Source organism: Perissodus microlepis, chromosome 18 (assembly GCF_051167445.1).
Source record: "Perissodus microlepis isolate ML-2025 ecotype Zambia chromosome 18, ASM5116744v1, whole genome shotgun sequence".
NCBI lineage: Eukaryota > Metazoa > Chordata > Actinopteri > Cichliformes > Cichlidae > Perissodus > Perissodus microlepis.
In genome coordinates this window covers 2,209,704-2,230,514 of record NC_140478.1, presented here as the reverse complement: position 1 = coordinate 2,230,514, position 20,811 = coordinate 2,209,704, and the positions used below count along the sequence as shown (strand labels likewise).

The 20,811-nt window shown below is 54.1% G+C and overlaps 20 non-coding genes across 20 annotated transcripts; all 20 read left to right on the top strand.

Moving 5' to 3' along the window:
- The first annotated feature begins 370 nt into the window (after positions 1–370).
- On the top strand, positions 371–489 carry LOC146366873 (5S ribosomal RNA). The gene has a single exon (XR_014797814.1). It is a non-coding gene; the product is annotated as a 5S ribosomal RNA (ribosomal RNA).
- Positions 490–1,418: 929 nt separating this feature from the next.
- Positions 1,419–1,537, top strand: LOC146366872 (5S ribosomal RNA). The gene has a single exon (XR_014798436.1). It is a non-coding gene; the product is annotated as a 5S ribosomal RNA (ribosomal RNA).
- Positions 1,538–2,388: 851 nt separating this feature from the next.
- On the top strand, positions 2,389–2,507 carry LOC146366871 (5S ribosomal RNA). Its single transcript, XR_014797909.1, has one exon. It is a non-coding gene; the product is annotated as a 5S ribosomal RNA (ribosomal RNA).
- A 929-nt stretch (positions 2,508–3,436) lies between these two features.
- Positions 3,437–3,555, top strand: LOC146366870 (5S ribosomal RNA). The gene has a single exon (XR_014797813.1). It is a non-coding gene; the product is annotated as a 5S ribosomal RNA (ribosomal RNA).
- Positions 3,556–4,484: 929 nt separating this feature from the next.
- On the top strand, positions 4,485–4,603 carry LOC146366869 (5S ribosomal RNA). Its single transcript, XR_014797812.1, has one exon. It is a non-coding gene; the product is annotated as a 5S ribosomal RNA (ribosomal RNA).
- Positions 4,604–5,532: 929 nt separating this feature from the next.
- On the top strand, positions 5,533–5,651 carry LOC146366868 (5S ribosomal RNA). Its single transcript, XR_014797811.1, has one exon. It is a non-coding gene; the product is annotated as a 5S ribosomal RNA (ribosomal RNA).
- A 929-nt stretch (positions 5,652–6,580) lies between these two features.
- LOC146366867 (5S ribosomal RNA) lies at positions 6,581–6,699 on the top strand. Its single transcript, XR_014798435.1, has one exon. It is a non-coding gene; the product is annotated as a 5S ribosomal RNA (ribosomal RNA).
- A 929-nt stretch (positions 6,700–7,628) lies between these two features.
- Positions 7,629–7,747, top strand: LOC146366866 (5S ribosomal RNA). Its single transcript, XR_014798016.1, has one exon. It is a non-coding gene; the product is annotated as a 5S ribosomal RNA (ribosomal RNA).
- An 851-nt stretch (positions 7,748–8,598) lies between these two features.
- LOC146366865 (5S ribosomal RNA) lies at positions 8,599–8,717 on the top strand. The gene has a single exon (XR_014798434.1). It is a non-coding gene; the product is annotated as a 5S ribosomal RNA (ribosomal RNA).
- A 929-nt stretch (positions 8,718–9,646) lies between these two features.
- Positions 9,647–9,765, top strand: LOC146366864 (5S ribosomal RNA). Its single transcript, XR_014797904.1, has one exon. It is a non-coding gene; the product is annotated as a 5S ribosomal RNA (ribosomal RNA).
- An 851-nt stretch (positions 9,766–10,616) lies between these two features.
- Positions 10,617–10,735, top strand: LOC146366863 (5S ribosomal RNA). The gene has a single exon (XR_014798432.1). It is a non-coding gene; the product is annotated as a 5S ribosomal RNA (ribosomal RNA).
- A 929-nt stretch (positions 10,736–11,664) lies between these two features.
- LOC146366862 (5S ribosomal RNA) lies at positions 11,665–11,783 on the top strand. Its single transcript, XR_014797809.1, has one exon. It is a non-coding gene; the product is annotated as a 5S ribosomal RNA (ribosomal RNA).
- Positions 11,784–12,712: 929 nt separating this feature from the next.
- Positions 12,713–12,831, top strand: LOC146366861 (5S ribosomal RNA). Its single transcript, XR_014797808.1, has one exon. It is a non-coding gene; the product is annotated as a 5S ribosomal RNA (ribosomal RNA).
- Positions 12,832–13,760: 929 nt separating this feature from the next.
- Positions 13,761–13,879, top strand: LOC146366860 (5S ribosomal RNA). The gene has a single exon (XR_014798431.1). It is a non-coding gene; the product is annotated as a 5S ribosomal RNA (ribosomal RNA).
- A 929-nt stretch (positions 13,880–14,808) lies between these two features.
- On the top strand, positions 14,809–14,927 carry LOC146366859 (5S ribosomal RNA). The gene has a single exon (XR_014798430.1). It is a non-coding gene; the product is annotated as a 5S ribosomal RNA (ribosomal RNA).
- Positions 14,928–15,778: 851 nt separating this feature from the next.
- On the top strand, positions 15,779–15,897 carry LOC146366858 (5S ribosomal RNA). The gene has a single exon (XR_014798429.1). It is a non-coding gene; the product is annotated as a 5S ribosomal RNA (ribosomal RNA).
- Positions 15,898–16,826: 929 nt separating this feature from the next.
- Positions 16,827–16,945, top strand: LOC146366857 (5S ribosomal RNA). The gene has a single exon (XR_014798428.1). It is a non-coding gene; the product is annotated as a 5S ribosomal RNA (ribosomal RNA).
- Positions 16,946–17,874: 929 nt separating this feature from the next.
- Positions 17,875–17,993, top strand: LOC146366856 (5S ribosomal RNA). Its single transcript, XR_014798427.1, has one exon. It is a non-coding gene; the product is annotated as a 5S ribosomal RNA (ribosomal RNA).
- Positions 17,994–18,844: 851 nt separating this feature from the next.
- On the top strand, positions 18,845–18,963 carry LOC146366855 (5S ribosomal RNA). Its single transcript, XR_014798426.1, has one exon. It is a non-coding gene; the product is annotated as a 5S ribosomal RNA (ribosomal RNA).
- A 929-nt stretch (positions 18,964–19,892) lies between these two features.
- LOC146366854 (5S ribosomal RNA) lies at positions 19,893–20,011 on the top strand. The gene has a single exon (XR_014797807.1). It is a non-coding gene; the product is annotated as a 5S ribosomal RNA (ribosomal RNA).
- Positions 20,012–20,811: the final 800 nt, after the last annotated feature.

Below are 20,811 nucleotides of genomic sequence, written 5' to 3'. Positions count from 1 at the left end.
CCAGGGCCTGTGCTTCTGGCTGAGGCCATCTACATTACACGAGGGCTTGCGCTGCTGGCTTAGTCCATCTACACCACAACAGGGCCTGTGGCTCTGGCTTAGGCCATATACACCCCACCAGGGCCTTTGCTTCTGGCTGAGGCCACCTACACCACACCAGGTCCTGTGCTGCTGGTGGAGGCCATCTACACCAAACCAGGGCCTGTACTGCTGGTTAAAAGCTAAATTGAGTCCTTGGGTTAGGGTATTAGGCAACCATGCAGTTACCATTAACAATGTAGTTAAATTGGAGGGTTGTGTTTCGTAACTTCAAGTACTGCCCAACTCACCACTTGATTCCATAAATTGAGACTTTGTGCTGAGGTCTGCAGCTTACGGCCATACCACCCTGAGCACGCCCGCTCTCGTCTGATCTCGGAAGCTAAGCAGGGTTGGGCTTGGTTAGTACTTGGATGGGAGACCGCCTGGGAATACCAGGTGCTGTAAGCTTTTCATGTCATTGAACTGCTTTTGATCCAGAGAAGGAGGGTGTTGAAAGACCCAAAGCAGCTGCCCATTAATGAGGGCACATAAACGACATTCCTTTTGGCTGTTTTCAGCAATGTCTTGTGCTGCCAGGTGAGGCCATCCGCACCACACCGGGGCCTGTGCTGCTAAGATAGGTCATCTAAATTACACCAGGGCGTCTGCATCTGGCTGAGGACCGTTGCTTCCGGCTGAGAACATCTACAACACACCAGGGCCTGAGTTGCAGGAAGAAGCCACCTCCACCTCACCAGGTCCTGTGCTGCTAGCTGAGGCCATCTACAACACACCACGGCCTGTGCTCCTGGCTTTGGCCACCTACACCACACCAGGTTCTGTGGCTCTGGCTGAGGCCAACTACACCACACCAGGGCCTGTGGCTCTGGCTGAAGCCATCTACCCCACACCAGGGCCTGTGTTGCTGGTTGAGGCCATTTTAATCACACCAGGGCCTGTGCTGCTGGATGAGGCCATATACATCACACGAGGGCTTGCTCTACTGGATGAGGCCAACTACACCACACCAGGGCCTGTGCTTCTGGCTGAGGCCATCTACATTACACGAGGGCTTGCGCTGCTGGCTTAGTCCATCTACACCACAACAGGGCCTGTGGCTCTGGCTTAGGCCATATACACCCCACCAGGGCCTTTGCTTCTGGCTGAGGCCACCTACACCACACCAGGTCCTGTGCTGCTGGTGGAGGCCATCTACACCAAACCAGGGCCTGTACTGCTGGTTAAAAGCAAAATTGAGTCCTTGGGTTAGGGTATTAGGCAACCATGCAGTTACCATTAACAATGTAGTTAAATTGGAGGGTTGTGTTTCGTAACTTCAAGTACTGCCCAACTCACCACTTGATTCCATAAATTGACACTTTGTGCTGAGGTCTGCAGCTTACGGCCATACCACCCTGAGCACGCCCGCTCTCGTCTGATCTCGGAAGCTAAGCAGGGTTGGGCTTGGTTAGTACTTGGATGGGAGACCGCCTGGGAATACCAGGTGCCGTAAGCTTTTCATGTCATTGAACTGCTTTTGATCCAGAGAAGGAGGGTGTTGAAAGACCCAAAGCAGCTGCCCATTAATGAGGGCACATAAACGACATTCCTTTTGGCTGTTTTCAGCAATGTCTTGTGCTGCCAGGTGAGGCCATCCGCACCACACCGGGGCCTTTGCTGCTAAGATAGGTCATCTAAATTACACCAGGGCGTGTGCATCTGGCTGAGGACCGGTGCTTCCGGCTGAGGCCATCTACAACACACCAGGGCCTGTGCTCCTGGCTTTGGCCACCAACACCACACCAGGTTCTGTGGCTCTGGCTGAGGCCAACTACACCACACCAGGGCCTGTGGCTCTGGCTGAAGCCATCTACCCCACACCAGGGCCTGTGTTGCTGGTTGAGGCCATTTTAATCACACCAGGGCCTGTGCTGCTGGATGAGGCCATATACATCACACGAGGGCTTGCTCTACTGGATGAGGCCAACTACACCACACCAGGGCCTGTGCTTCTGGCTGAGGCCATCTACATTACACGAGGGCTTGCGCTGCTGGCTTAGTCCATCTACACCACAACAGGGCCTGTGGCTCTGGCTTAGGCCATATACACCCCACCAGGGCCTTTGCTTCTGGCTGAGGCCACCTACACCACACCAGGTCCTGTGCTGCTGGTGGAGGCCATCTACACCAAACCAGGGCCTGTACTGCTGGTTAAAAGCTAAATTGAGTCCTTGGGTTAGGGTATTAGGCAGCCATGCAGTTACCATTAACAATGTAGTTAAATTGGAGGGTTGTGTTTCGTAACTTCAAGTACTGCCCAACTCACCACTTGATTCCATAAATTGAGACTTTGTGCTGAGGTCTGCAGCTTGCGGCCATACCACCCTGAGCACGCCCGCTCTCGTCTGATCTCGGAAGCTAAGCAGGGTTGGGCTTGGTTAGTACTTGGATGGGAGACCGCCTGGGAATACCAGGTGCTGTAAGCTTTTCATGTCATTGAACTGCTTTTGATCCAGAGAAGGAGGGTGTTGAAAGACCCAAAGCAGCTGCCCATTAATGAGGGCACATAAACGACATTCCTTTTGGCTGTTTTCAGCAATGTCTTGTGCTGCCAGGTGAGGCCATCCGCACCACACCGGGGCCTGTGCTGCTAAGATAGGTCATCTAAATTACACCAGGGCGTGTGCATCTGGCTGAGGACCGGTGCTTCCGGCTGAGGCCTTCTACAACACACCAGGGCCTGAGTTGCAGGAAGAAGCCACCTCCACCTCACCAGGTCCTGTGCTGCTAGCTGAGGCCATCTACAACACACCACGGCCTGTGCTCCTGGCTTTGGCCACCAACACCACACCAGGTTCTGTGGCTCTGGCTGAGGCCAACTACACCACACCAGGGCCTGTGGCTCTGGCTGAAGCCATCTACCCCACACCAGGGCCTGTGTTGCTGGTTGAGGCCATTTTAATCACACCAGGGCCTGTGCTGCTGGATGAGGCCATATACATCACACGAGGGCTTGCTCTACTGGATGAGGCCAACTACACCACACCAGGGCCTGTGCTTCTGGCTGAGGCCATCTACATTACACGAGGGCTTGCGCTGCTGGCTTAGTCCATCTACACCACAACAGGGCCTGTGGCTCTGGCTTAGGCCATATACACCCCACCAGGGCCTTTGCTTCTGGCTGAGGCCACCTACACCACACCAGGTCCTGTGCTGCTGGTGGAGGCCATCTACACCAAACCAGGGCCTGTACTGCTGGTTAAAAGCAAAATTGAGTCCTTGGGTTAGGGTATTAGGCAACCATGCAGTTACCATTAACAATGTAGTTAAATTGGAGGGTTGTGTTTCGTAACTTCAAGTACTGCCCAACTCACCACTTGATTCCATAAATTGACACTTTGTGCTGAGGTCTGCAGCTTACGGCCATACCACCCTGAGCACGCCCGCTCTCGTCTGATCTCGGAAGCTAAGCAGGGTTGGGCTTGGTTAGTACTTGGATGGGAGACCGCCTGGGAATACCAGGTGCTGTAAGCTTTTCATGTCATTGAACTGCTTTTGATCCAGAGAAGGAGGGTGTTGAAAGACCCAAAGCAGCTGCCCATTAATGAGGGCACATAAACGACATTCCTTTTGGCTGTTTTCAGCAATGTCTTGTGCTGCCAGGTGAGGCCATCCGCACCACACCGGGGCCTGTGCTGCTAAGATAGGTCATCTAAATTACACCAGGGCGTCTGCATCTGGCTGAGGACCGTTGCTTCCGGCTGAGAACATCTACAACACACCAGGGCCTGAGTTTCAGGAAGAAGCCACCTCCACCTCACCAGGTCCTGTGCTGCTAGCTGAGGCCATCTACAACACACCACGGCCTGTGCTCCTGGCTTTGGCCACCAACACCACACCAGGTTCTGTGGCTCTGGCTGAGGCCAACTACACCACACCAGGGCCTGTGGCTCTGGCTGAAGCCATCTACCCCACACCAGGGCCTGTGTTGCTGGTTGAGGCCATTTTATTCACACCAGGGCCTGTGCTGCTGGATGAGGCCATATACATCACACGAGGGCTTGCTCTACTGGATGAGGCCAACTACACCACACCAGGGCCTGTGCTTCTGGCTGAGGCCATCTACATTACACGAGGGCTTGCGCTGCTGGCTTAGTCCATCTACACCACACCAGGGCCTGTGGCTCTGGCTTAGGCCATATACACCCCACCAGGGCCTTTGCTTCTGGCTGAGGCCACCTACACCACACCAGGTCCTGTGCTGCTGGTGGAGGCCATCTACACCAAACCAGGGCCTGTACTGCTGGTTAAAAGCTAAATTGAGTCCTTGGGTTAGAGTATTAGGCAACCATGCAGTTACCATTAACAATGTAGTTAAATTGGAGGGTTGTGTTTCGTAACTTCAAGTACTGCCCAACTCACCACTTGATTCCATAAATTGAGACTTTGTGCTGAGGTCTGCAGCTTACGGCCATACCACCCTGAGCACGCCCGCTCTCGTCTGATCTCGGAAGCTAAGCAGGGTTGGGCTTGGTTAGTACTTGGATGGGAGACCGCCTGGGAATACCAGGTGCTGTAAGCTTTTCATGTCATTGAACTGCTTTTGATCCAGAGAAGGAGGGTGTTGAAAGACCCAAAGCAGCTGCCCATTAATGAGGGCACATAAACGACATTCCTTTTGGCTGTTTTCAGCAATGTCTTGTGCTGCCAGGTGAGGCCATCCGCACCACACCGGGGCCTGTGCTGCTAAGATAGGTCATCTAAATTACACCAGGGCGTCTGCATCTGGCTGAGGACCGGTGCTTCCGGCTGAGGCCTTCTACAACACACCAGGGCCTGAGTTGCAGGAAGAAGCCACCTCCACCTCACCAGGTCCTGTGCTGCTAGCTGAGGCCATCTACAACACACCACGGCCTGTGCTCCTGGCTTTAGCCACCAACACCACACCAGGTTCTGTGGCTCTGGCTGAGGCCAACTACACCACACCAGGGCCTGTGGCTCTGGCTGAAGCCATCTACCCCACACCAGGGCCTGTGTTGCTGGTTGAGGCCATTTTAATCACACCAGGGCCTGTGCTGCTGGATGAGGCCATATACATCACACGAGGGCTTGCTCTACTGGATGAGGCCAACTACACCACACCAGGGCCTGTGCTTCTGGCTCAGGCCATCTACATTACACGAGGGCTTGCGCTGCTGGCTTAGTCCATCTACACCACAACAGGGCCTGTGGCTCTGGCTTAGGCCATATACACCCCACCAGGGCCTTTGCTTCTGGCTGAGGCCACCTACACCACACCAGGTCCTGTGCTGCTGGTGGAGGCCATCTACACCAAACCAGGGCCTGTACTGCTGGTTAAAAGCAAAATTGAGTCCTTGGGTTAGGGTATTAGGCAACCATGCAGTTACCATTAACAATGTAGTTAAATTGGAGGGTTGTGTTTCGTAACTTCAAGTACTGCCCAACTCACCACTTGATTCCATAAATTGACACTTTGTGCTGAGGTCTGCAGCTTACGGCCATACCACCCTGAGCACGCCCGCTCTCGTCTGATCTCGGAAGCTAAGCAGGGTTGGGCTTGGTTAGTACTTGGATGGGAGACCGCCTGGGAATACCAGGTGCTGTAAGCTTTTCATGTCATTGAACTGCTTTTGATCCAGAGAAGGAGGGTGTTGAAAGACCCAAAGCAGCTGCCCATTAATGAGGGCACATAAACGACATTCCTTTTGGCTGTTTTCAGCAATGTCTTGTGCTGCCAGGTGAGGCCATCCGCACCACACCGGGGCCTGTGCTGCTAAGATAGGTCATCTAAATTACACCAGGGCGTCTGCATCTGGCTGAGGACCGTTGCTTCCGGCTGAGAACATCTACAACACACCAGGGCCTGAGTTGCAGGAAGAAGCCACCTCCACCTCACCAGGTCCTGTGCTGCTAGCTGAGGCCATCTACAACACACCACGGCCTGTGCTCCTGGCTTTGGCCACCTACACCACACCAGGTTCTGTGGCTCTGGCTGAGGCCAACTACACCACACCAGGGCCTGTGGCTCTGGCTGAAGCCATCTACCCCACACCAGGGCCTGTGTTGCTGGTTGAGGCCATTTTAATCACACCAGGGCCTGTGCTGCTGGATGAGGCCATATACATCACACGAGGGCTTGCTCTACTGGATGAGGCCAACTACACCACACCAGGGCCTGTGCTTCTGGCTGAGGCCATCTACATTACACGAGGGCTTGCGCTGCTGGCTTAGTCCATCTACACCACACCAGGGCCTGTGGCTCTGGCTTAGGCCATATACACCCCACCAGGGCCTTTGCTTCTGGCTGAGGCCACCTACACCACACCAGGTCCTGTGCTGCTGGTGGAGGCCATCTACACCAAACCAGGGCCTGTACTGCTGGTTAAAAGCTAAATTGAGTCCTTGGGTTAGAGTATTAGGCAACCATGCAGTTACCATTAACAATGTAGTTAAATTGGAGGGTTGTGTTTCGTAACTTCAAGTACTGCCCAACTCACCACTTGATTCCATAAATTGACACTTTGTGCTGAGGTCTGCAGCTTACGGCCATACCACCCTGAGCACGCCCGCTCTCGTCTGATCTCGGAAGCTAAGCAGGGTTGGGCTTGGTTAGTACTTGGATGGGAGACCGCCTGGGAATACCAGGTGCCGTAAGCTTTTCATGTCATTGAACTGCTTTTGATCCAGAGAAGGAGGGTGTTGAAAGACCCAAAGCAGCTGCCCATTAATGAGGGCACATAAACGACATTCCTTTTGGCTGTTTTCAGCAATGTCTTGTGCTGCCAGGTGAGGCCATCCGCACCACACCGGGGCCTGTGCTGCTAAGATAGGTCATCTAAATTACACCAGGGCGTGTGCATCTGGCTGAGGACCGGTGCTTCCGGCTGAGGCCTTCTACAACACACCAGGGCCTGAGTTGCAGGAAGAAGCCACCTCCACCTCACCAGGTCCTGTGCTGCTAGCTGAGGCCATCTACAACACACCACGGCCTGTGCTCCTGGCTTTGGCCACCAACACCACACCAGGTTCTGTGGCTCTGGCTGAGGCCAACTACACCACACCAGGGCCTGTGGCTCTGGCTGAAGCCATCTACCCCACACCAGGGCCTGTGTTGCTGGTTGAGGCCATTTTAATCACACCAGGGCCTGTGCTGCTGGATGAGGCCATATACATCACACGAGGGCTTGCTCTACTGGATGAGGCCAACTACACCACACCAGGGCCTGTGCTTCTGGCTGAGGCCATCTACATTACACGAGGGCTTGCGCTGCTGGCTTAGTCCATCTACACCACAACAGGGCCTGTGGCTCTGGCTTAGGCCATATACACCCCACCAGGGCCTTTGCTTCTGGCTGAGGCCACCTACACCACACCAGGTCCTGTGCTGCTGGTGGAGGCCATCTACACCAAACCAGGGCCTGTACTGCTGGTTAAAAGCAAAATTGAGTCCTTGGGTTAGGGTATTAGGCAACCATGCAGTTACCATTAACAATGTAGTTAAATTGGAGGGTTGTGTTTCGTAACTTCAAGTACTGCCCAACTCACCACTTGATTCCATAAATTGACACTTTGTGCTGAGGTCTGCAGCTTACGGCCATACCACCCTGAGCACGCCTGCTCTCGTCTGCTCTCGGAAGCTAAGCAGGGTTGGGCTTGGTTAGTACTTGGATGGGAGACCGCCTGGGAATACCAGGTGCCGTAAGCTTTTCATGTCATTGAACTGCTTTTGATCCAGAGAAGGAGGGTGTTGAAAGACCCAAAGCAGCTGCCCATTAATGAGGGCACATAAACGACATTCCTTTTGGCTGTTTTCAGCAATGTCTTGTGCTGCCAGGTGAGGCCATCCGCACCACACCGGGGCCTTTGCTGCTAAGATAGGTCATCTAAATTACACCAGGGCGTGTGCATCTGGCTGAGGACCGGTGCTTCCGGCTGAGGCCATCTACAACACACCAGGGCCTGTGCTCCTGGCTTTGGCCACCAACACCACACCAGGTTCTGTGGCTCTGGCTGAGGCCAACTACACCACACCAGGGCCTGTGGCTCTGGCTGAAGCCATCTACCCCACACCAGGGCCTGTGTTGCTGGTTGAGGCCATTTTAATCACACCAGGGCCTGTGCTGCTGGATGAGGCCATATACATCACACGAGGGCTTGCTCTACTGGATGAGGCCAACTACACCACACCAGGGCCTGTGCTTCTGGCTGAGGCCATCTACATTACACGAGGGCTTGCGCTGCTGGCTTAGTCCATCTACACCACAACAGGGCCTGTGGCTCTGGCTTAGGCCATATACACCCCACCAGGGCCTTTGCTTCTGGCTGAGGCCACCTACACCACACCAGGTCCTGTGCTGCTGGTGGAGGCCATCTACACCAAACCAGGGCCTGTACTGCTGGTTAAAAGCAAAATTGAGTCCTTGGGTTAGGGTATTAGGCAACCATGCAGTTACCATTAACAATGTAGTTAAATTGGAGGGTTGTGTTTCGTAACTTCAAGTACTGCCCAACTCACCACTTGATTCCATAAATTGACACTTTGTGCTGAGGTCTGCAGCTTACGGCCATACCACCCTGAGCACGCCCGCTCTCGTCTGATCTCGGAAGCTAAGCAGGGTTGGGCTTGGTTAGTACTTGGATGGGAGACCGCCTGGGAATACCAGGTGCCGTAAGCTTTTCATGTCATTGAACTGCTTTTGATCCAGAGAAGGAGGGTGTTGAAAGACCCAAAGCAGCTGCCCATTAATGAGGGCACATAAACGACATTCCTTTTGGCTGTTTTCAGCAATGTCTTGTGCTGCCAGGTGAGGCCATCCGCACCACACCGGGGCCTGTGCTGCTAAGATAGGTCATCTAAATTACACCAGGGCGTCTGCATCTGGCTGAGGAACGGTGCTTCCGGCTGAGGCCATCTACAACACACCAGGGCCTGAGTTTCAGGAAGAAGCCACCTCCACCTCACCAGGTCCTGTGCTGCTAGCTGAGGCCATCTACAACACACCACGGCCTGTGCTCCTGGCTTTGGCCACCAACACCACACCAGGTTCTGTGGCTCTGGCTGAGGCCAACTACACCACACCAGGGCCTGTGGCTCTGGCTGAAGCCATCTACCCCACACCAGGGCCTGTGTTGCTGGTTGAGGCCATTTTAATCACACCAGGGCCTGTGCTGCTGGATGAGGCCATATACATCACACGAGGGCTTGCTCTACTGGATGAGGCCAACTACACCACACCAGGGCCTGTGCTTCTGGCTGAGGCCATCTACATTACACGAGGGCTTGCGCTGCTGGCTTAGTCCATCTACACCACAACAGGGCCTGTGGCTCTGGCTTAGGCCATATACACCCCACCAGGGCCTTTGCTTCTGGCTGAGGCCACCTACACCACACCAGGTCCTGTGCTGCTGGTGGAGGCCATCTACACCAAACCAGGGCCTGTACTGCTGGTTAAAAGCAAAATTGAGTCCTTGGGTTAGGGTATTAGGCAACCATGCAGTTACCATTAACAATGTAGTTAAATTGGAGGGTTGTGTTTCGTAACTTCAAGTACTGCCCAACTCACCACTTGATTCCATAAATTGACACTTTGTGCTGAGGTCTGCAGCTTACGGCCATACCACCCTGAGCACGCCTGCTCTCGTCTGATCTCGGAAGCTAAGCAGGGTTGGGCTTGGTTAGTACTTGGATGGGAGACCGCCTGGGAATACCAGGTGCCGTAAGCTTTTCATGTCATTGAACTGCTTTTGATCCAGAGAAGGAGGGTGTTGAAAGACCCAAAGCAGCTGCCCATTAATGAGGGCACATAAACGACATTCCTTTTGGCTGTTTTCAGCAATGTCTTGTGCTGCCAGGTGAGGCCATCCGCACCACACCGGGGCCTTTGCTGCTAAGATAGGTCATCTAAATTACACCAGGGCGTGTGCATCTGGCTGAGGACCGGTGCTTCCGGCTGAGGCCATCTACAACACACCAGGGCCTGTGCTCCTGGCTTTGGCCACCAACACCACACCAGGTTCTGTGGCTCTGGCTGAGGCCAACTACACCACACCAGGGCCTGTGGCTCTGGCTGAAGCCATCTACCCCACACCAGGGCCTGTGTTGCTGGTTGAGGCCATTTTAATCACACCAGGGCCTGTGCTGCTGGATGAGGCCATATACATCACACGAGGGCTTGCTCTACTGGATGAGGCCAACTACACCACACCAGGGCCTGTGCTTCTGGCTGAGGCCATCTACATTACACGAGGGCTTGCGCTGCTGGCTTAGTCCATCTACACCACAACAGGGCCTGTGGCTCTGGCTTAGGCCATATACACCCCACCAGGGCCTTTGCTTCTGGCTGAGGCCACCTACACCACACCAGGTCCTGTGCTGCTGGTGGAGGCCATCTACACCAAACCAGGGCCTGTACTGCTGGTTAAAAGCAAAATTGAGTCCTTGGGTTAGGGTATTAGGCAACCATGCAGTTACCATTAACAATGTAGTTAAATTGGAGGGTTGTGTTTCGTAACTTCAAGTACTGCCCAACTCACCACTTGATTCCATAAATTGACACTTTGTGCTGAGGTCTGCAGCTTACGGCCATACCACCCTGAGCACGCCCGCTCTCGTCTGATCTCGGAAGCTAAGCAGGGTTGGGCTTGGTTAGTACTTGGATGGGAGACCGCCTGGGAATACCAGGTGCCGTAAGCTTTTCATGTCATTGAACTGCTTTTGATCCAGAGAAGGAGGGTGTTGAAAGACCCAAAGCAGCTGCCCATTAATGAGGGCACATAAACGACATTCCTTTTGGCTGTTTTCAGCAATGTCTTGTGCTGCCAGGTGAGGCCATCCGCACCACACCGGGGCCTGTGCTGCTAAGATAGGTAATCTAAATTACACCAGGGCGTCTGCATCTGGCTGAGGAACGGTGCTTCCGGCTGAGGCCATCTACAACACACCAGGGCCTGAGTTTCAGGAAGAAGCCACCTCCACCTCACCAGGTCCTGTGCTGCTAGCTGAGGCCATCTACAACACACCACGGCCTGTGCTCCTGGCTTTGGCCACCAACACCACACCAGGTTCTGTGGCTCTGGCTGAGGCCAACTACACCACACCAGGGCCTGTGGCTCTGGCTGAAGCCATCTACCCCACACCAGGGCCTGTGTTGCTGGTTGAGGCCATTTTATTCACACCAGGGCCTGTGCTGCTGGATGAGGCCATATACATCACACGAGGGCTTGCTCTACTGGATGAGGCCAACTACACCACACCAGGGCCTGTGCTTCTGGCTGAGGCCATCTACATTACACGAGGGCTTGCGCTGCTGGCTTAGTCCATCTACACCACACCAGGGCCTGTGGCTCTGGCTTAGGCCATATACACCCCACCAGGGCCTTTGCTTCTGGCTGAGGCCACCTACACCACACCAGGTCCTGTGCTGCTGGTGGAGGCCATCTACACCAAACCAGGGCCTGTACTGCTGGTTAAAAGCTAAATTGAGTCCTTGGGTTAGAGTATTAGGCAACCATGCAGTTACCATTAACAATGTAGTTAAATTGGAGGGTTGTGTTTCGTAACTTCAAGTACTGCCCAACTCACCACTTGATTCCATAAATTGACACTTTGTGCTGAGGTCTGCAGCTTACGGCCATACCACCCTGAGCACGCCCGCTCTCGTCTGATCTCGGAAGCTAAGCAGGGTTGGGCTTGGTTAGTACTTGGATGGGAGACCGCCTGGGAATACCAGGTGCTGTAAGCTTTTCATGTCATTGAACTGCTTTTGATCCAGAGAAGGAGGGTGTTGAAAGACCCAAAGCAGCTGCCCATTAATGAGGGCACATAAACGACATTCCTTTTGGCTGTTTTCAGCAATGTCTTGTGCTGCCAGGTGAGGCCATCCGCACCACACCGGGGCCTGTGCTGCTAAGATAGGTCATCTAAATTACACCAGGGCGTCTGCATCTGGCTGAGGACCGTTGCTTCCGGCTGAGAACATCTACAACACACCAGGGCCTGAGTTGCAGGAAGAAGCCACCTCCACCTCACCAGGTCCTGTGCAGCTAGCTGAGGCCATCTACAACACACCACGGCCTGTGCTCCTGGCTTTGGCCACCTACACCACACCAGGTTCTGTGGCTCTGGCTGAGGCCAACTACACCACACCAGGGCCTGTGGCTCTGGCTGAAGCCATCTACCCCACACCAGGGCCTGTGTTGCTGGTTGAGGCCATTTTAATCACACCAGGGCCTGTGCTGCTGGATGAGGCCATATACATCACACGAGGGCTTGCTCTACTGGATGAGGCCAACTACACCACACCAGGGCCTGTGCTTCTGGCTGAGGCCATCTACATTACACAAGGGCTTGCGCTGCTGGCTTAGTCCATCTACACCACACCAGGGCCTGTGGCTCTGGCTTAGGCCATATACACCCCACCAGGGCCTTTGCTTCTGGCTGAGGCCACCTACACCACACCAGGTCCTGTGCTGCTCGTGGAGGCCATCTACACCAAACCAGGGCCTGTACTGCTGGTTAAAAGCAAAATTGAGTCCTTGGGTTAGGGTATTAGGCAACCATGCAGTTACCATTAACAATGTAGTTAAATTGGAGGGTTGTGTTTCGTAACTTCAAGTACTGCCCAACTCACCACTTGATTCCATAAATTGACACTTTGTGCTGAGGTCTGCAGCTTACGGCCATACCACCCTGAGCACGCCCGCTCTCGTCTGATCTCGGAAGCTAAGCAGGGTTGGGCTTGGTTAGTACTTGGATGGGAGACCGCCTGGGAATACCAGGTGCTGTAAGCTTTTCATGTCATTGAACTGCTTTTGATCCAGAGAAGGAGGGTGTTGAAAGACCCAAAGCAGCTGCCCATTAATGAGGGCACATAAACGACATTCCTTTTGGCTGTTTTCAGCAATGTCTTGTGCTGCCAGGTGAGGCCATCCGCACCACACCGGGGCCTGTGCTGCTAAGATAGGTCATCTAAATTACACCAGGGCGTCTGCATCTGGCTGAGGACCGTTGCTTCCGGCTGAGAACATCTACAACACACCAGGGCCTGAGTTGCAGGAAGAAGCCACCTCCACCTCACCAGGTCCTGTGCTGCTAGCTGAGGCCATCTACAACACACCACGGCCTGTGCTCCTGGCTTTGGCCACCTACACCACACCAGGTTCTGTGGCTCTGGCTGAGGCCAACTACACCACACCAGGGCCTGTGGCTCTGGCTGAAGCCATCTACCCCACACCAGGGCCTGTGTTGCTGGTTGAGGCCATTTTAATCACACCAGGGCCTGTGCTGCTGGATGAGGCCATATACATCACACGAGGGCTTGCTCTACTGGATGAGGCCAACTACACCACACCAGGGCCTGTGCTTCTGGCTGAGGCCATCTACATTACACGAGGGCTTGCGCTGCTGGCTTAGTCCATCTACACCACACCAGGGCCTGTGGCTCTGGCTTAGGCCATATACACCCCACCAGGGCCTTTGCTTCTGGCTGAGGCCACCTACACCACACCAGGTCCTGTGCTGCTGGTGGAGGCCATCTACACCAAACCAGGGCCTGTACTGCTGGTTAAAAGATAAATTGAGTCCTTGGGTTAGAGTATTAGGCAACCATGCAGTTACCATTAACAATGTAGTTAAATTGGAGGGTTGTGTTTCGTAACTTCAAGTACTGCCCAACTCACCACTTGATTCCATAAATTGACACTTTGTGCTGAGGTCTGCAGCTTACGGCCATACCACCCTGAGCACGCCCGCTCTCGTCTGATCTCGGAAGCTAAGCAGGGTTGGGCTTGGTTAGTACTTGGATGGGAGACCGCCTGGGAATACCAGGTGCCGTAAGCTTTTCATGTCATTGAACTGCTTTTGATCCAGAGAAGGAGGGTGTTGAAAGACCCAAAGCAGCTGCCCATTAATGAGGGCACATAAACGACATTCCTTTTGGCTGTTTTCAGCAATGTCTTGTGCTGCCAGGTGAGGCCATCCGCACCACACCGGGGCCTGTGCTGCTAAGATAGGTCATCTAAATTACACCAGGGCGTGTGCATCTGGCTGAGGACCGGTGCTTCCGGCTGAGGCCATCTACAACACACCAGGGCCTGAGTTTCAGGAAGAAGCCACCTCCACCTCACCAGGTCCTGTGCTGCTAGCTGAGGCCATCTACAACACACCACGGCCTGTGCTCCTGGCTTTGGCCACCAACACCACACCAGGTTCTGTGGCTCTGGCTGAGGCCACCAACACCACACCAGGGCCTGTGGCTCTGGCTGAAGCCATCTACCCCACACCAGGGCCTGTGTTGCTGGTTGAGGCCATTTTAATCACACCAGGGCCTGTGCTGCTGGATGAGGCCATATACATCACACGAGGGCTTGCTCTACTGGATGAGGCCAACTACACCACACCAGGGCCTGTGCTTCTGGCTGAGGCCATCTACATTACACGAGGGCTTGCGCTGCTGGCTTAGTCCATCTACACCACACCAGGGCCTGTGGCTCTGGCTTAGGCCATATACACCCCACCAGGGCCTTTGCTTCTGGCTGAGGCCACCTACACCACACCAGGTCCTGTGCTGCTGGTGGAGGCCATCTACACCAAACCAGGGCCTGTACTGCTGGTTAAAAGCTAAATTGAGTCCTTGGGTTAGAGTATTAGGCAACCATGCAGTTACCATTAACAATGTAGTTAAATTGGAGGGTTGTGTTTCGTAACTTCAAGTACTGCCCAACTCACCACTTGATTCCATAAATTGACACTTTGTGCTGAGGTCTGCAGCTTACGGCCATACCACCCTGAGCACGCCCGCTCTCGTCTGATCTCGGAAGCTAAGCAGGGTTGGGCTTGGTTAGTACTTGGATGGGAGACCGCCTGGGAATACCAGGTGCCGTAAGCTTTTCATGTCATTGAACTGCTTTTGATCCAGAGAAGGAGGGTGTTGAAAGACCCAAAGCAGCTGCCCATTAATGAGGGCACATAAACGACATTCCTTTTGGCTGTTTTCAGCAATGTCTTGTGCTGCCAGGTGAGGCCATCCGCACCACACCGGGGCCTTTGCTGCTAAGATAGGTCATCTAAATTACACCAGGGCGTGTGCATCTGGCTGAGGACCGGTGCTTCCGGCTGAGGCCATCTACAACACACCAGGGCCTGTGCTCCTGGCTTTGGCCACCAACACCACACCAGGTTCTGTGGCTCTGGCTGAGGCCAACTACACCACACCAGGGCCTGTGGCTCTGGCTGAAGCCATCTACCCCACACCAGGGCCTGTGTTGCTGGTTGAGGCCATTTTAATCACACCAGGGCCTGTGCTGCTGGATGAGGCCATATACATCACACGAGGGCTTGCTCTACTGGATGAGGCCAACTACACCACACCAGGGCCTGTGCTTCTGGCTGAGGCCATCTACATTACACGAGGGCTTGCGCTGCTGGCTTAGTCCATCTACACCACAACAGGGCCTGTGGCTCTGGCTTAGGCCATATACACCCCACCAGGGCCTTTGCTTCTGGCTGAGGCCACCTACACCACACCAGGTCCTGTGCTGCTGGTGGAGGCCATCTACACCAAACCAGGGCCTGTACTGCTGGTTAAAAGCAAAATTGAGTCCTTGGGTTAGGGTATTAGGCAACCATGCAGTTACCATTAACAATGTAGTTAAATTGGAGGGTTGTGTTTCGTAACTTCAAGTACTGCCCAACTCACCACTTGATTCCATAAATTGACACTTTGTGCTGAGGTCTGCAGCTTACGGCCATACCACCCTGAGCACGCCCGCTCTCGTCTGATCTCGGAAGCTAAGCAGGGTTGGGCTTGGTTAGTACTTGGATGGGAGACCGCCTGGGAATACCAGGTGCCGTAAGCTTTTCATGTCATTGAACTGCTTTTGATCCAGAGAAGGAGGGTGTTGAAAGACCCAAAGCAGCTGCCCATTAATGAGGGCACATAAACGACATTCCTTTTGGCTGTTTTCAGCAATGTCTTGTGCTGCCAGGTGAGGCCATCCGCACCACACCGGGGCCTGTGCTGCTAAGATAGGTCATCTAAATTACACCAGGGCGTCTGCATCTGGCTGAGGAACGGTGCTTCCGGCTGAGGCCATCTACAACACACCAGGGCCTGAGTTTCAGGAAGAAGCCACCTCCACCTCACCAGGTCCTGTGCTGCTAGCTGAGGCCATCTACAACACACCACGGCCTGTGCTCCTGGCTTTGGCCACCTACACCACACCAGGTTCTGTGGCTCTGGCTGAGGCCAACTACACCACACCAGGGCCTGTGGCTCTGGCTGAAGCCATCTACCCCACACCAGGGCCTGTGTTGCTGGTTGAGGCCATTTTAATCACACCAGGGCCTGTGCTGCTGGATGAGGCCATATACATCACACGAGGGCTTGCTCTACTGGATGAGGCCAACTACACCACACCAGGGCCTGTGCTTCTGGCTGAGGCCATCTACATTACACGAGGGCTTGCGCTGCTGGCTTAGTCCATCTACACCACACCAGGGCCTGTGGCTCTGGCTTAGGCCATATACACCCCACCAGGGCCTTTGCTTCTGGCTGAGGCCACCTACACCACACCAGGTCCTGTGCTGCTGGTGGAGGCCATCTACACCAAACCAGGGCCTGTACTGCTGGTTAAAAGATAAATTGAGTCCTTGGGTTAGAGTATTAGGCAACCATGCAGTTACCATTAACAATGTAGTTAAATTGGAGGGTTGTGTTTCGTAACTTCAAGTACTGCCCAACTCACCACTTGATTCCATAAATTGACACTTTGTGCTGAGGTCTGCAGCTTACGGCCATACCACCCTGAGCACGCCCGCTCTCGTCTGATCTCGGAAGCTAAGCAGGGTTGGGCTTGGTTAGTACTTGGATGGGAGACCGCCTGGGAATACCAGGTGCCGTAAGCTTTTCATGTCATTGAACTGCTTTTGATCCAGAGAAGGAGGGTGTTGAAAGACCCAAAGCAGCTGCCCATTAATGAGGGCACATAAACGACATTCCTTTTGGCTGTTTTCAGCAATGTCTTGTGCTGCCAGGTGAGGCCATCCGCACCACACCGGGGCCTGTGCTGCTAAGATAGGTCATCTAAATTACACCAGGGCGTGTGCATCTGGCTGAGGACCGGTGCTTCCGGCTGAGGCCATCTACAACACACCAGGGCCTGAGTTTCAGGAAGAAGCCACCTCCACCTCACCAGGTCCTGTGCTGCTAGCTGAGGCCATCTACAACACACCACGGCCTGTGCTCCTGGCTTTGGCCACCAACACCACACCAGGTTCTGTGGCTCTGGCTGAGGCCACCAACACCACACCAGGGCCTGTGGCTCTGGCTGAAGCCATCTACCCCACACCAGGGCCTGTGTTGCTGGTTGAGGCCATTTTAATCACACCAGGGCCTGTGCTGCTGGATGAGGCCATATACATCACACGAGGGCTTGCTCTACTGGATGAGGCCAACTACACCACACCAGGGCCTGTGCTTCTGGCTGAGGCCATCTACATTACACGAGGGCTTGCGCTGCTGGCTTAGTCCATCTACACCACACCAGGGCCTGTGGCTCTGGCTTAGGCCATATACACCCCACCAGGGCCTTTGCTTCTGGCTGAGGCCACCTACACCACACCAGGTCCTGTGCTGCTGGTGGAGGCCATCTACACCAAACCAGGGCCTGTACTGCTGGTTAAAAGCTAAATTGAGTCCTTGGGTTAGAGTATTAGGCAACCATGCAGTTACCATTAACAATGTAGTTAAATTGGAGGGTTGTGTTTCGTAACTTCAAGTACTGCCCAACTCACCACTTGATTCCATAAATTGACACTTTGTGCTGAGGTCTGCAGCTTACGGCCATACCACCCTGAGCACGCCCGCTCTCGTCTGATCTCGGAAGCTAAGCAGGGTTGGGCTTGGTTAGTACTTGGATGGGAGACCGCCTGGGAATACCAGGTGCCGTAAGCTTTTCATGTCATTGAACTGCTTTTGATCCAGAGAAGGAGGGTGTTGAAAGACCCAAAGCAGCTGCCCATTAATGAGGGCACATAAACGACATTCCTTTTGGCTGTTTTCAGCAATGTCTTGTGCTGCCAGGTGAGGCCATCCGCACCACACCGGGGCCTTTGCTGCTAAGATAGGTCATCTAAATTACACCAGGGCGTGTGCATCTGGCTGAGGACCGGTGCTTCCGGCTGAGGCCATCTACAACACACCAGGGCCTGTGCTCCTGGCTTTGGCCACCAACACCACACCAGGTTCTGTGGCTCTGGCTGAGGCCAACTACACCACACCAGGGCCTGTGGCTCTGGCTGAAGCCATCTACCCCACACCAGGGCCTGTGTTGCTGGTTGAGGCCATTTTAATCACACCAGGGCCTGTGCTGCTGGATGAGGCCATATACATCACACGAGGGCTTGCTCTACTGGATGAGGCCAACTACACCACACCAGGGCCTGTGCTTCTGGCTGAGGCCATCTACATTACACGAGGGCTTGCGCTGCTGGCTTAGTCCATCTACACCACAACAGGGCCTGTGGCTCTGGCTTAGGCCATATACACCCCACCAGGGCCTTTGCTTCTGGCTGAGGCCACCTACACCACACCAGGTCCTGTGCTGCTGGTGGAGGCCATCTACACCAAACCAGGGCCTGTACTGCTGGTTAAAAGCAAAATTGAGTCCTTGGGTTAGGGTATTAGGCAACCATGCAGTTACCATTAACAATGTAGTTAAATTGGAGGGTTGTGTTTCGTAACTTCAAGTACTGCCCAACTCACCACTTGATTCCATAAATTGACACTTTGTGCTGAGGTCTGCAGCTTACGGCCATACCACCCTGAGCACGCCCGCTCTCGTCTGATCTCGGAAGCTAAGCAGGGTTGGGCTTGGTTAGTACTTGGATGGGAGACCGCCTGGGAATACCAGGTGCCGTAAGCTTTTCATGTCATTGAACTGCTTTTGATCCAGAGAAGGAGGGTGTTGAAAGACCCAAAGCAGCTGCCCATTAATGAGGGCACATAAACGACATTCCTTTTGGCTGTTTTCAGCAATGTCTTGTGCTGCCAGGTGAGGCCATCCGCACCACACCGGGGCCTGTGCTGCTAAGATAGGTCATCTAAATTACACCAGGGCGTCTGCATCTGGCTGAGGAACGGTGCTTCCGGCTGAGGCCATCTACAACACACCAGGGCCTGAGTTTCAGGAAGAAGCCACCTCCACCTCACCAGGTCCTGTGCTGCTAGCTGAGGCCATCTACAACACACCACGGCCTGTGCTCCTGGCTTTGGCCACCAACACCACACCAGGTTCTGTGGCTCTGGCTGAGGCCAACTACACCACACCAGGGCCTGTGGCTCTGGCTGAAGCCATCTACCCCACACCAGGGCCTGTGTTGCTGGTTGAGGCCATTTTATTCACACCAGGGCCTGTGCTGCTGGATGAGGCCATATACATCACACGAGGGCTTGCTCTACTGGATGAGGCCAACTACACCACACCAGGGCCTGTGCTTCTGGCTGAGGCCATCTACATTACACGAGGGCTTGCGCTGCTGGCTTAGTCCATCTACACCACACCAGGGCCTGTGGCTCTGGCTTAGGCCATATACACCCCACCAGGGCCTTTGCTTCTGGCTGAGGCCACCTACACCACACCAGGTCCTGTGCTGCTGGTGGAGGCCATCTACACCAAACCAGGGCCTGTACTGCTGGTTAAAAGCTAAATTGAGTCCTTGGGTTAGAGTATTAGGCAACCATGCAGTTACCATTAACAATGTAGTTAAATTGGAGGGTTGTGTTTCGTAACTTCAAGTACTGCCCAACTCACCACTTGATTCCATAAATTGACACTTTGTGCTGAGGTCTGCAGCTTACGGCCATACCACCCTGAGCACGCCCGCTCTCGTCTGATCTCGGAAGCTAAGCAGGGTTGGGCTTGGTTAGTACTTGGATGGGAGACCGCCTGGGAATACCAGGTGCTGTAAGCTTTTCATGTCATTGAACTGCTTTTGATCCAGAGAAGGAGGGTGTTGAAAGACCCAAAGCAGCTGCCCATTAATGAGGGCACATAAACGACATTCCTTTTGGCTGTTTTCAGCAATGTCTTGTGCTGCCAGGTGAGGCCATCCGCACCACACCGGGGCCTGTGCTGCTAAGATAGGTCATCTAAATTACACCAGGGCGTCTGCATCTGGCTGAGGACCGTTGCTTCCGGCTGAGAACATCTACAACACACCAGGGCCTGAGTTGCAGGAAGAAGCCACCTCCACCTCACCAGGTCCTGTGCAGCTAGCTGAGGCCATCTACAACACACCACGGCCTGTGCTCCTGGCTTTGGCCACCTACACCACACCAGGTTCTGTGGCTCTGGCTGAGGCCAACTACACCACACCAGGGCCTGTGGCTCTGGCTGAAGCCATCTACCCCACACCAGGGCCTGTGTTGCTGGTTGAGGCCATTTTATTCACACCAGGGCCTGTGCTGCTGGATGAGGCCATATACATCACACGAGGGCTTGCTCTACTGGATGAGGCCAACTACACCACACCAGGGCCTGTGCTTCTGGCTGAGGCCATCTACATTACACGAGGGCTTGCGCTGCTGGCTTAGTCCATCTACACCACACCAGGGCCTGTGGCTCTGGCTTAGGCCATATACACCCCACCAGGGCCTTTGCTTCTGGCTGAGGCCACCTACACCACACCAGGTCCTGTGCTGCTGGTGGAGGCCATCTACACCAAACCAGGGCCTGTACTGCTGGTTAAAAGCTAAATTGAGTCCTTGGGTT